This window comes from Hypanus sabinus, chromosome 6 (genome assembly GCF_030144855.1).
Source record: "Hypanus sabinus isolate sHypSab1 chromosome 6, sHypSab1.hap1, whole genome shotgun sequence".
In the NCBI taxonomy this organism is placed as follows: Eukaryota; Metazoa; Chordata; class Chondrichthyes; order Myliobatiformes; family Dasyatidae; genus Hypanus; species Hypanus sabinus.
In genome coordinates, this window is record NC_082711.1 from 75,382,662 (window position 1) to 75,396,321 (window position 13,660).

Here is a 13,660-nt window from a genome sequence, read left to right on the forward strand (position 1 = left end):
ATTCCTGATTGTAAGATTCGGAGTTTACAACTCATCATCTTCTCCATCCTCTTCTGTTTTTGATTGGAAATTCTGGAGTACTTGAAACAATAAAGGAAGTTAAGTTTATTGTCATGTGAACAAGTACAGGGAGGTACAGGTACAATGAAAAAATTGCTTGAAACAGAATTACAGGATGTAGGTACAGACAACAGGCGGAATATAAATTATACATAAATTACATAAGGCAGTGAAGAGATAGGAAAAATACACTTTGCAAAAACAAGACAGTGCAGAAAAAAAGAGAAAATCAGAGACAAATCTATGGTAATGCAATGAAAAGTGTGTAGTGTATTTATCTAGAGATACAGCACGGAACAGGCATTTCCAACTGACAGAGCCACGCCACCCAGTAACCCACCTATTTAGCACTAGCCTAAGCACAGGACAATTTGCAATGATCAATTAACCTATCAACCAGTACATCTTTGGAGTGTGGGAGAAAACTGGGACACCCCGAGGAAAGCCACATAGTTTAAGGGGAGAATGTACAAGCTCCTTACAGTCGGCACCAGAATTGAAGCCTGAACTCCATGCTCCAAGCTGTAATAGTGTCATGCTAAACACTATGATACCACGGCGTTTTGATGCTGAGGTAGGTTCAGACTGTGCAGCTTAGTTTAATAACCTAACGGTTACAGGAAGGTAGCTATTGATGAAGCTGGTGGTATGGGATGTGAAAGTTTTGAGCTTTCTGCCTGACGGTAACAGTGAGTTGAGGTTATGGCCTGGATGGTGAGAATCCTTGATGATAGATGCCATCTTTTTGAAATGGTGCCTCTTATAAATGCTATCACTGGATGGAATGGCTGCATGTCTCCTGTGGTCCTGTGTATGGCAGCTGTTGAAGCAACCAGTCAGGACACGTTCAACAGTGCATTTGTAGAGGCTGGTTACAGTATTTAGTAGACATGCCAAATCTCCTTCAGCTTTTAAACAAGTAAAGACTCTGGCAAGCCTTCATAACAATGGACTGGAAGAAGGGTCAGTACATCATGAGGGAGAGGAGAAAGTAAAAAGTGAAGCAAACTGCAGGTTGCATGTTAAAGTGAAAGTAGGGAAAGAGATGGAAGATTATTACTCATGGGAAGTCCAATCCCTCCAGTGCCATTAATGGCTACAACTTCAGCAATGCCCCTTTTCCTGTGGCCATTTCTCCCTCTTTCAATGAGGTTAACATATGCAGCTGCAATTGTTCATTTTGGTTCTTTTCTACTCTTCCTGTTATTCACCCTTCAAAACAAAAGGCATTTTGTCGGATCAGGTGATAGATAGAGTGCTAAATCACATTAACATTGCACACTTGGAATGCAAGAAGGTACAAACCCAGGACTAAAAACTAGAAGTCAGGAGATATTATAGAGTGGAGTTTTAAAGAACATATGCCATGGAGTTACAGGGAGAAGGCTGGGGAGTGGGGCTGAGGAGGGGTAAAAATGGATCAGCCATGATTGAATGATGGAGTAGACCTGATGGACCAAATGGCTAATTCTATTCCTGTGCCCTAAGGTCTAACATGTCATAAAATTATAATTTTGATGTCTTTCTGAACTAAGCACTGCAGGTTGGGTTTATCTGTGAAGCTGCTTCGATTCTGTTATTGAATATGCAAGATCTATCACTTAGCAGAACTGTCTACCAGTGCCAAACAATTGTGGCTGGACCCTAACTTTAGTATTGTTGCATAGTGGTAAAGCCAGGAGCTCTTCCATTAATCCCAAATCATGTGCAAAACCTTTGCTTCAGCCTTCCCCTTTGCCTCTGGTCAAAGAGAATGAATTTGAGACTGACTAAATATTTTAATTGTAAAATGAAATTGAAGAAGCCCTCCATGTACAAGGCTAGGCCCAGCATGGCACTGTTATAATACCATGCCTCAGATATCTGTCGGCAAAAGGCCTGTTGCTTTTGTGTTGCACACTTTGGCATTGTTGAAGTGTAGACTCTATGCCCAGCTAAAGTAAGAGGCACTTGCAGTTACGTTTAGGATTCTACTAGTGCTTGTGTGGTACACTACTCATGTTGATGACTGACCACAAACACTTGTTCATTATCCTTTCTCCACAATCGATGCTCCCCGCAGCAGCAGCTGCCTCAGGAACGCAGGGACAGGCAGTGCTGCTGATATTTGAATATCGACCATCCAAACAAAAATGAATTTCCAGAAGTATTAGCAAATTACCTTACGGAATTGTGATATATATCTTGAGGTCAGTTAAGGACAGCTTTACTGTAGCAGGAGAATGTAATACTAAAGGAATTATATGACTGCATAATTACTTGACTGATTTCCTGCTCATGTTTGATTGAGGAGATAAGGATTTCCATTATGAGTGTTATGAGTCATCCATAAACCTGAGCTGTGTTATGTGGTGTCACAAGACAATTATGCCCGCAGAGCTAAGGGGAATTTTGGGAGATCAAATGTAAAGGGAAAATACACAGTATTTGGCATGACCTTTAAAAACACTGGGGTACAGATGGTCCTTGAAAGTGGCTGCATGGATTGGTAAGGTGCTAAAGGAGTCATACAGTATGGTATGTTTGTCTTTATTGTTCGAGGCACTTAGTTCAACAATCAGGAAGTTATATTTCAGATTTATAAAACACTGATTAAACTGTATCTGGAGTATTATATTCAGATCTGGTTGCCTCATTATAGGAAGGGAAAATGATGGAGAAGGTGCAGAAGAGGTTTACCAGGAAGGTGTCTGGATTAGAGGGCATGTACTAAAACAGAGACTAACAAACTTGCATTGTTTTCTCTGGAACAGCGGAGGCTGAGGCAAGACCTGAGGGAAGTTTTTGAAATTGGGAAAGGTGTAAATAGAGCAAGCAGTTGATACCTTTATCTCAGGGTAGACATTTCAAATACCAGCAGGCATGCAATTAAAGTGAGAGGGGCAATATTCAAAGGACATAGGCAGAGAATGTTTTTTTGCACAGAGTGTGGTGGGTGCCTGGAATTTGCTGCCATATTTGGCAGTGGAAGTAGATGTGATAGAGGTATCGCAGAGGCTCTAGGGTAGGCACATGAATATGCAGGGTATAGAGGGATTTGAACCATGTTCAGGCAAAAGGGATTAGGTGTTATTTAGTTTCCTAAAAAGAGATTAGGTGCTAATTAATTTGCAACAACATTGTGGTCTCCCAGCTGGTGGTGTAGCAGCATTAGCACCATACGTCAAGACAAGTGGCCCCAGGTTCAAATCCAGCCAGCTCCTACCATGCTTTCCATCCATGCTGGGTTCAGAAGCAACTTGGCCTCATAAAAAAGTCAAACAAAATGCTAAGGAAATGGCAGGGTTGCCAACTGATGCTCCACAAAGGCATGGAGAGGAATAACAACATTGTGGTCTGAGGGGCCGTTTCCTGTGGTCTGTTGTTCTCCATTGTATGTTCTAATCATGGAAAAAATGCACTCATACCATTTGAGTGCTGTGAAGATGAAGGCAGACAGTTGTGGTTTTGGGAGCGGTTTGGTCACTAATAAATAATATGAGTTGAAATACAGGAAGGTGACAGAGAGCCTGTGGCTTGACATTTCCACAAATGTCAGCAAAGCTAAAGAGCTGGTCACTCTTATCAGAAGACAAGGTGGAGGAGGGAATGGTAGAGTGTGGTGAACACCCTTCTATTTATGTCAATGGCGCTGAGGTCGAGTTGGTTGTGTGACTCAAATTCCAAAGGTCTGTCCTGGCCCAATCACAGATGCCACACAAGGGAATTCACCAGCGCCTCTACTGAATTTTATCAATGCAACCATAAAAGGGATCTTATGTGGATGCATCACCGTTTTTTTACGGAAGCTACTCTGCGACCACAGGAAACTGCAGAGAGTTGTGGGCACAGCTCAGCACAGCACAGAAGCTCACCTTCCCTCCATGGACTCTTCTTGCTTCCTCAGCGAAACAACTAGCGTAATCAAAATCATCATACACTTCAGAACCCTCAAGCTGAAGATAAAAAAGCCTAAAAACACGTGGCACCAGATTCAAGGATAGCTTTTATTCCATTGTTATAAGAGTATTGAAATGTCCAATAAGATGGACTCCTAAACTCATAATGTGTGACCATGATCTCTTGATCTCATGGTTTTGCATCTTATTGTCTGCCTGCACAGTACTTCCTCTGTAACTGTAACACTTAATTCTGCATTTTATTATTGTTTTCCCTTGTACTACTCAATGTGTTTGCATAACAAAATAATCTGTGCAGATGCAATACAAATTTGGAAACTAGTGAAATTATGATGTATTATAAGTAATTGGTTTTCACTGCTCCATCAACCATATAGTTTATCAAGACCTCAGGTCAGCACATCTGAGAATACAGCTCCAAGAGTGGGAGTTGCCCACATGGGTTACTGTGAAAGATTTGCAGAAGTATTCTTGCAATTATTAGAAAATCCTTCAAAGCAAATTGTTGAGAATGAAAGTTCAGCCCTGAGTACAATGGACAATTAAGATCTATTTTTTAAAAGCATGGTCTTTCTAAAGAGATGACGGTGCACAATTTCAGTTGTTTCAATTTGAGTAGTTTATGAAACAAAATGAAATCAAACTTCTCCACACTTCTTTATTATCTAGGCTTAAATGGAAACGCTGAGAAATCAGCATCTACAGGGAAAGAAGCACTGAATAACCCAATAAATTAGCATCAGAGTAAAGCTGAGATTTCCCAGATTTGTACTGATTGACAGATTTTTGACACTCCATTCCAAGATAAATTCTTGGAGAAATGTTGAAGCATAAAAGTCTCAGGGCATCTAAAGGCGAAGGTGGAAGAAAGGCAGTGCAACAAAGCAAACATCATACAGTTGAGTACCCTTTATTCGAAATGATCAAGGCCAGAAGTGTTTTGGATTTTGGAGTTTTTCAGATTTTGGAATATTTAACAAGATAGCTTGGGATCACCATCATATCTGACTCTGAATTTACAGTACGTGCTACCAGTAAGCAGTCTTTGTCTTACACTTGTTCATTACACATGCGTACTTACTGGTAATCATTACTACATACCATTAATAGAATGAAAATCTAACGTGTGCAGGGTAACAAAAGCAGCACAGCAGCATCAGAATCAGCTGTGGAACAACAACAAGCAATTGCAGAATTTCAGTCTCCACCTACAATGCCGTGTTTCGATTAAAAGATTGCAGTACACTGTATCTGTATTTTACACTTTTTAATAAGTTTTATTTGAGCTATACAAGCAATCAGCATTATTGACTTTTTCCGACGTTAGATTTTCATCAGCAATGGTCTTGTTAAACTCATCAATGAATTTCTCTGCTACTGTGATCAGCAGATGCTTTCTCACCACGAATACTTAAAAATTTAATGCTGTGCCTTTTCTTCAATCTTTGCAACTATCCTGTTGAATATTCACATTTACCTGCAACTTTCAGTTCGTTATGACAGATCTTTGCTTGTTTCATGATCAGCATATAGTTAAGCATCATACATTCACTCCAATGCTGTTGAATCTTTCAACACACAATTAAAATCTTTCATTTTAAGCTCTATGCAGTGTTTTTCTATTTTTCACTAACTTTTATTGATTGCATATATGAGGTCACTGCTTCTGGTGCTCAGGGACCTGCACGTTGCCTGGGAACCTTCCCTGATACCATGTCAGCACTCAAAAAAATTCTGGATTTTGGAAGTTTACAGATAAGAGGTTACTCAACCTGTAATATTTTGCTTAGGGATGAGATTTATTGCAAACACTTCCAGCCTTATCAGAGATGAGTAAGGAAATACTAGGTGCCAGAATTTGGAGCAACACACAAAATGCTGCAGGACAGCATCTATGGAGGGAAGTGGACAGTCAATGTTTTGGGTCGTGATCCTTTATCTGGAAAGATGAGAAAACTAGGTGTTGGTTAAACAGGGTTCCAAGAAATATCTTGTAAGAATAGGTGAGAGATAGATTCTGGCAGAAAACGATCTCTCTGCAGGGTACCCCAAGAGAGGTTGCAATATATTATGGATGAAGAGTCAACAGAGAATATAACTGAAATTAAGGAGTGACAACTTCATGGCATCTACTGGTGGATTCTGCCTCAGTGACATCTATTGAGCCTTTCCAAGTGCAACATAAGCAACGTTGAAAAAGTTAAGAAGGGTGAAAGAGCTGGTAAATCTTGTAAAACTAAATTTATGAATCAAATTCAGAATCAGATTTGGTTTCACTGATTTATATGACATAAAATTTGCTCTTTTGGCATAAAAATACTACAAATTACAAAGATAAATGAGTGGTACAATAAAAAGCATAATCACCCTGTGAATCAAGAATATTATTAGTAGTTTTATGAGGTTTTTCAGTGATTTATGGTTGATAAACAATATCATTTAAGGCAAGTAAAGCCTACCTAAATAGTAGAGAAAAAATAAGCAAGAAAATAAAGCTTAGCATAGATTTGTTAAGAGGACAACCACAATGGTTTCCCTGATTTTGTTTGAAGAAAGACAGCTAAATGGAGGAAAACTCAGAACTAAACCAGTCTGGTCAAAGGCCAGGTGCTAAGTTATATGGGGCAGTCTGTGAACTTGACACCCCTGCTTCTCGGTTGAAATAACATTTTATGAAATAAAATATGTGAAAGGATTCAATACCGAAAGTAATGCTTGAGTAATTTAAGAAAGAAAAATGTTCAGAGTCACACATATTTATTCATCACAGTGAAACATACAGTGAACTGTGTTGCTTACATTAACAACCAACACAACTTAGGGACATGTCGGGGGCAGACTGCGAGTATCACCACATGTTCCAGAGCCAACATAGGGCGCTCACAATGCTCAGCAGAATAACATAGAACACAACAAAATAGAATACAGCAAATAAAAAACAGCAAAAGCAAAAACAAGCTCCCTTCCTCCCCCCACCCACACACTCACACAGACCAGCCTCTGTCCTCCTGCATCCAGTAGGCTTGAAGACATGTAGCCAACAGGTCCCCAATTTATCCAGTAGACTTCAGACTTGAGCCATCAGGCTACACTTCTGGATTTCCGATTTGATCTTTGGTATTGAACCAACAACTAACCAACAACAGGACCATGAACCCCAGTGTTCAAAATCTGGACTCACTGATTGCATACACAGTGGAGTTAAGGGCGCGCGCACACACACACACACACACACACACACACACCCAGCAATGGAAACAATTCAAAATAATTAAAACACAAATATAAATAACATGGCTAGGTGAAAATACTCCAGTCCCGATGTCAACATCCCAAAATGTTGACTGTTTATTCATTTCCATAGATGCAGCCTGACCTGCTGAGTTCCTCCAGCACTTTGCATGCGTTGCTCCAGATGAAGATAATACCTAAAACTATAAAGGTTGGTTAAGTTTGTAGCTGTAGGCATTTTGTTAGAACTCGGAATGTAGAAAGAATGAAAATCACTTGTATTTTTTTTAAACCATATTAGTTTATTGGCTATATGTTTTCAGAGGTTCTCCAATGTATGATCTTGATTCATCCCTAATGTTATGTGATTCAAACTTACACCTTTTCCTTGAGAAGCCTGCTTTCATCATCAGCTACTTATGATACATCATAATTGAACTCATGCTTCCAAATTTGTCCGTAGTCATTTAATAAAAAATAATACCATGACCTGTAATACTCATCGTAGTACCTTTGATTGCAGCAAATTTGAATGCAGACATGCTACAAACCTTCTGTTGCATTTTTGAGGCTCTGTAGTACAATGGAAAAATAAATTGCTGATAAGAAAACAAAAATTATAATCATCGCAATTATTAAAATCCAACTTCATTATTTGATCTTTAATTGAATAAAATGCAATCTAAATAACCACTTTTCTAGTTTTGATTGACCATTTCTTTGTTGTATGTATGTAATCTTGCCCATTGTTTAGGACAAGAAAATGCCTTTGGTGGTCCACCTAAGTTAATCTTTATTGAAGCATGTGTTTACATTACATATCGTAATGGAAAATTCCTCTGCCAGAAATTTTGGAATTTACTAGCACTTTGAACTAAATTGCTTGCTGGCACTACAACATTTTCTTTTCACCACGATGAGTACTAATATATACATAATTATTTTTTTCTTTCATAATTACCATTTCAGAAATTGTAAGGATCAAAGAGTAAGTGTTGTTGAAATGGCTTAAACATTACACTAACTTCTACCCTGGGCTTTCATTTCAATCCCGTTATAACATGTGAATTAGGAAAGATAATTGATGCACAGATGATCTCTTCAAGGGCATGATATGTTATACTATAATAAAGATTTTTTTCCATGCTTCCTAAATACGCAAAGCATTCTTACTCTATCTATGCATCACATTTTTATTTTAAATTACAGCCTTTTTTGCTTTTTGCTTAATGCTCTTCCCACAACCTTTGTTACTAACTGATAACTCAACGAAGAAGCTTGCAAGGAAACAAAGATCAGCTCAGCTTGCCTCAACAGACTGTTCTGGGTCCAGTTGTTTTATGATCCCAACAGTGTTGTAAGCTACACTGTTTGCTCACTTCATAGGAAGTAAACACTGACTGTATCATATGATTTAGCAATGAGAGAGGCTTCCGTAGGTCAGGGTCGACCACGGATGTTGTGTCCTAGCAGTCTAGATACACAAGCCTGGGCAGTGAGATATTGAGAGCGTGCTGTTGCCCATGTAGCAAACTCCCCTGTCTACTCAGCTGATGAACCCAAAAGGATAGCAGAGACTGATACAGTTTGGTACCAGCCGCATTGCAGGAGTTGCCAGTCAGCATTGAACTCAACTTAGGACTGCCTTTGGGACTCCAGCTCTGAATTTTCCCCTCAGGGTTTATTCCTGAAGCCTTTCCCATGAGTGGGCATAGCTGCAAGACAGCGGAGGTTTGATATCAGAGTTTTCCTTCTCCTAGATGAGTTGCCAACCACGGCTGACAAGCCCCATCTACCTGAAACGACTGGTTTTCAGCCACTAGTAACCCATTTTTGCCCCTTCTCCTGTCAGCAGAAATGGTTCCACTGGGCTTAGTAGCTAAGCTGCACTTCAGCCAGGAGCAGGAGGGGGCATTTAATAGATAGAGGGGGCTTGTCCCCATTGCCACCCTGGGCTATTACCACCATAAGGATTTAGCAATAACCTATTTCTAGCATATAATCCAACAAACATTTGTGCAGTAATCACATTTCAGTCAAAAAGGAACAAGCATGAATGTGATAACATTCATGGCATTGCCTCGGTTCAGTTCTGACCAAGGACAGTAACTACAATTATGAAGTGTCTAATGCAAAGACAGCATTTCACCCATTCAAACTAGATACAAATCTTGTTGAGAATGATGGAATACCCAACAGTAAATTGATTCAAGTTCTGGGATATATTAAAATTTATTGCTTGGTCCATCAATCACATTTCACATCATATCTTCACTTTATCAAAATTTCACAAAACTGCTGTGCGGGTTAAGTGTGCTGTTAAGAAGGTGTATGGTGTTTATAAGAGCTGTGAGGTAATGTTACAGCTATATGAGACTTTGGTTAGACCCTGCTTAAAGTACTGTGTTCAGTTCTGGTTATCTCACTATAAGAAGGATGAGGATGCTACAGAGCGAGTGCAGAGGAGATTTACAAGGACGTTTCCTGGATTGGAGAGCAGGCCTTATGAGAATGGATTGAGTGAACTTCGCCTTTTCTCTTCGGAGCGATGGAGGATGAGAGGTGGCCTGATAGAGGTATATAAGATGATGACAGGCATTGATCGTGTGGATAGCCAGAGGCCTTTTCCCAGGGCTAAAAATGGCTCACATGAAGGGGCATAGTTTTAAGGTGTTTGGAAATAGGTACAAAGGGGATGTCAGAGGTAATTTTTTCACATAGAGAGTGGTGGATGCATGGAATGCACTGCTGGTGAAGGCAGTAGAGGCAGATACAATAGGGTCTTTTAAGAGACTCTTAGCTAGATACATGGAGCTTAGAAAAATAGAGAGCTATGCTGCAGCAAATTCTAAGCAATTTCTGGAGTAGGTTACATGGTCAGCACAACATTGTGGACTGAAGGGCCTGTAATGTGTTGTAATGTTCTATGTTCTATATCCTATGATACAAAGATAGCTGGAGGGACAGGTAGTGCTGAGGAATCAGGGAGTCGGCAGAGGAACTTAGATTGGGAGAAGCAACATTTCCACAATTTCTCTCAGCACAGGGTCTGCGTGCTTAGCCCCTTGCTCTATGTGCCTTATACCAATGACTGTGAGCCTAAGGACAGCAGCAACGTATATTTAAATTTGCTACGACACCACTGGAATTGGCCAAATCAAGAACGGTGATGATTCAGCTTATATGGCGGATACTGAGAATCTGGCTGAATGGTGCCACAATAACATCCTCTCACTCGACGTTAGCAAGACCAAGGAGATAATAATTTGATTCATGAGCAAATCCTCATTGGGGAATCAGAAGTGGAGAGGGTCAGCAACTTTAAACTCATCAGAGTTATCACTTCAGAGGATCTGACCTAGGTCCAGCACATATACCATTACGAAGAAAGCATGTCAATGCTTCGACTTAAAGTTCGTGAAGACTCATCATGTCATCTAAACCTTATACAAACTTCTATAGGTGTGTGGTGTACAGTTTATTATCTGGTTGCATCATGACCTGTATGGAAGCACCACTGACCTTGTAGAGAAATGCCTACAAAAAGTACTTTATACAGACCAGTCCATCACGGGTAACACCCTCACCCTCATCTACTTGGAGAGCTGTTGCAGGAAAGCAGCATCCATCATCAAGGACCCCACTATCCAGGCCATCTTCTCTTCTCACTGCTGCCACCAGTCTCAGAGCACACACCACCAGGTTCAGGGACAGTTATACCCATCAACCATCAGGCTCTTGAACCAGAGGGGTAACTTCACTCCCCCCATCACTGAGGTAGACTCACTTTCAAAATCTCTTAATCTCATGTTCTCCATATTTATTGCTTATTTATTCATTAAGATTATTATTAGTTCTTTTTTTCTTTTTGTATTTTCACAGTTTGTTTTCTTTTGCACATGATGTTCTTTCATTAATTTTATTGTGTTTCTTGTATTCACTGTGATTACCCACAAGAAAATGAATCTTATGGTGATATATATATTTATTTTGATAATAAATTCACTTTGAAATTTGAATTTTGAAAATGGGTGAACAAGAGGCAGATGAATATAGTCTAGGGAAGAGTATGGTCATGCACTTTAGTAGAAAGTATAAAGGCATAGACTATTTTCTAAACAGGGAGAAAATTCAAAAATCTGAGGTACAAAGGGACTTGTGAGTCCTTGTGCAGGATTTACTGAGGCAGTGGTAAGGAAGGCAAATGCAACGTTAGCCTTTATTTCAAGAAAATTAGAATATAAGAGCAAGGATATGATGCTGTGGCTTTATTAAAGCATAGGTCAGATTACACTTGGAGTATTGAGGGCAGTTTTGGGCATCTTTAGCTAAGAAAGGATATCTGGGCTTTGGAGAGGGTCCAGAGGAGGTTCAGAAGAATGATACCAAGAATGAAAGAGTTAATGTATGAGGAGCGTATGATGGCTCTGGGCCTGTATTTGCTGGTTTAAAGGATTTAGGGGGAAACCTCAACCACCAGCATTAGAAGTAGTTATTATGCCTCAACCATCTGGCTTTTGAACCAGGAGATAACTTTACTCAACTTTACCTCTCCCATCACTGAACTGATCTCACAACCCAAGGACTCACTTTCAAGGACTTTTCATCTCATGTTCTCAATACCTATTGCTTATCTGTCTATTTATCTATCTATTTATTTACTTTTGTATTTGTTTGTTGTCTTTTGCACATTAGTTGTTTGTCTTTTATGTGGTCTTTCATTGATTCCATTATGTTTCTTGGATTTACTGTGCATGCCCACAAGAAAACAAATCTCAGGGTTGTATATGGTGACATATCTGTACATTGATAATAAATTTACTTTGACTTTGATTTCATTGGGTGTCTCCTTCACGTCATGTCTATCCCTCTAACTATGGAATCCCAGTCACTATTGCACTCCACTTCTCTTTTCTTTCTGAGGCACTGTGCCAGACTCAGTGCCTGAGACCCAGTTCCGGCAGCTCCTCCTGGCAGGTCATTCCTCCCAACAGTATCCGAAGTGGTATACTTATTACTGAGGGAAATGGCCACATTGCTACTCTGTACTGGCCAGCCATTTTCTTTCCCTCTCCTGACAGTCACCCAGGTACCTACCTCCTGCAGCTTAGGGATGTCTATCTCTCTGTAGTTCCTATCTAACATCTCCTCATTTTCCCATATGAGCTGAAGGTCATTGAGCTGCAGCTCCCGCTCCTTAACGCGTTCTCTGAGGAGCAGCAGCTCAGTGCATCTGGAGTGATGTGAATATCCAGGGTGCTAGCAGTTTCCCAGAATTCCCATGTCTCACAAAAAGTATACAACACAGCCCAGGAACCATTATCATTGCACTAACTATTTATTAAAAGATGAAGAATGAAGAAGAAACTTCTCTTACCCAAGCCTATTCTCAAAGAAGCCTCCACACTTTAACCCTGATCTGCACCAACAACAGCCACTCCAATAACGGCAACTCTGCTTGTTGCTACCTTATTTTTATTTGCCCTTGCTAATGAATCACAATATGCTTAGGCCACCGGAAAAAGCCAAAAGCCTGCAAACTTTACTTTTTAAATCGCTCACCCTTACCTATGTGGATCCTCCTCTTTTGACTTGATTAGGCCATCAGAAAAAAATTCCACAGATTCACCATCCTTCAGCTAAATAAATTCCTTCTCATCTCTGTTCTAAAGGGACATTCTTCTATTCTACAGCAGCTTCTTCCCATCTTCCATACTTATGCTCTTCATGACTTGATAGGTTTCATTGAGATCTCCCCTCTTTCTTCTAAACCCCAGTGGGTACAGCTCAGGGTTCAACACAATCATACACTCAGTTCTAATCAACCTGTTCAAAAACATGGGCCTCTGTACCTTCCTCTGCAACTGAATCCTTGACTTCATCAGCAGGAAATGTCAGTTTGTGAGGATTGGAAATAACATCTCCTCCTTGCTGACAATCATCACTGGCATACCTCAAGGATCTGTTCTTAGCCCACTGCTCTAATCTCTTTACACCCGCAATTGTGTGGCTAGGCACAGCTCAAATGCCATCAATAAATTTGCTAATGATACAACAATTGCTGGCAGAATTTCAGATGGTGATGAGGAGGTGTGTAGGAGTGAGAAAGATCAGCTAGTTGAGGGGTGTCGCAGCAACAGCCTTGCAATCAATGTCAGTAAGACCAAGGAATTGATTGTGGATATCAATAAGGGGAAGTCAAGGGAACACACATCAGTCCTCATCGAGGGATCAGCAGTGGAAAGGTTCTGGCTGTCAACATCTCTGCAGATCTATCCTGGGCACATCATGTTGATGGAATCGCAAAGAAGACATAACAGCAGCTATAATTCATTAGGAGTTTGAGGAGTATGTCACCAAGACACTTGCAAATTTCTGCAGATGTGCAATAGAGAGCATTCTAACTGGTTGCTTCACCATCTGGTATGGAAAGGGCACAACACAGGATTAGAAAAAGCTGCAGAAAGTTG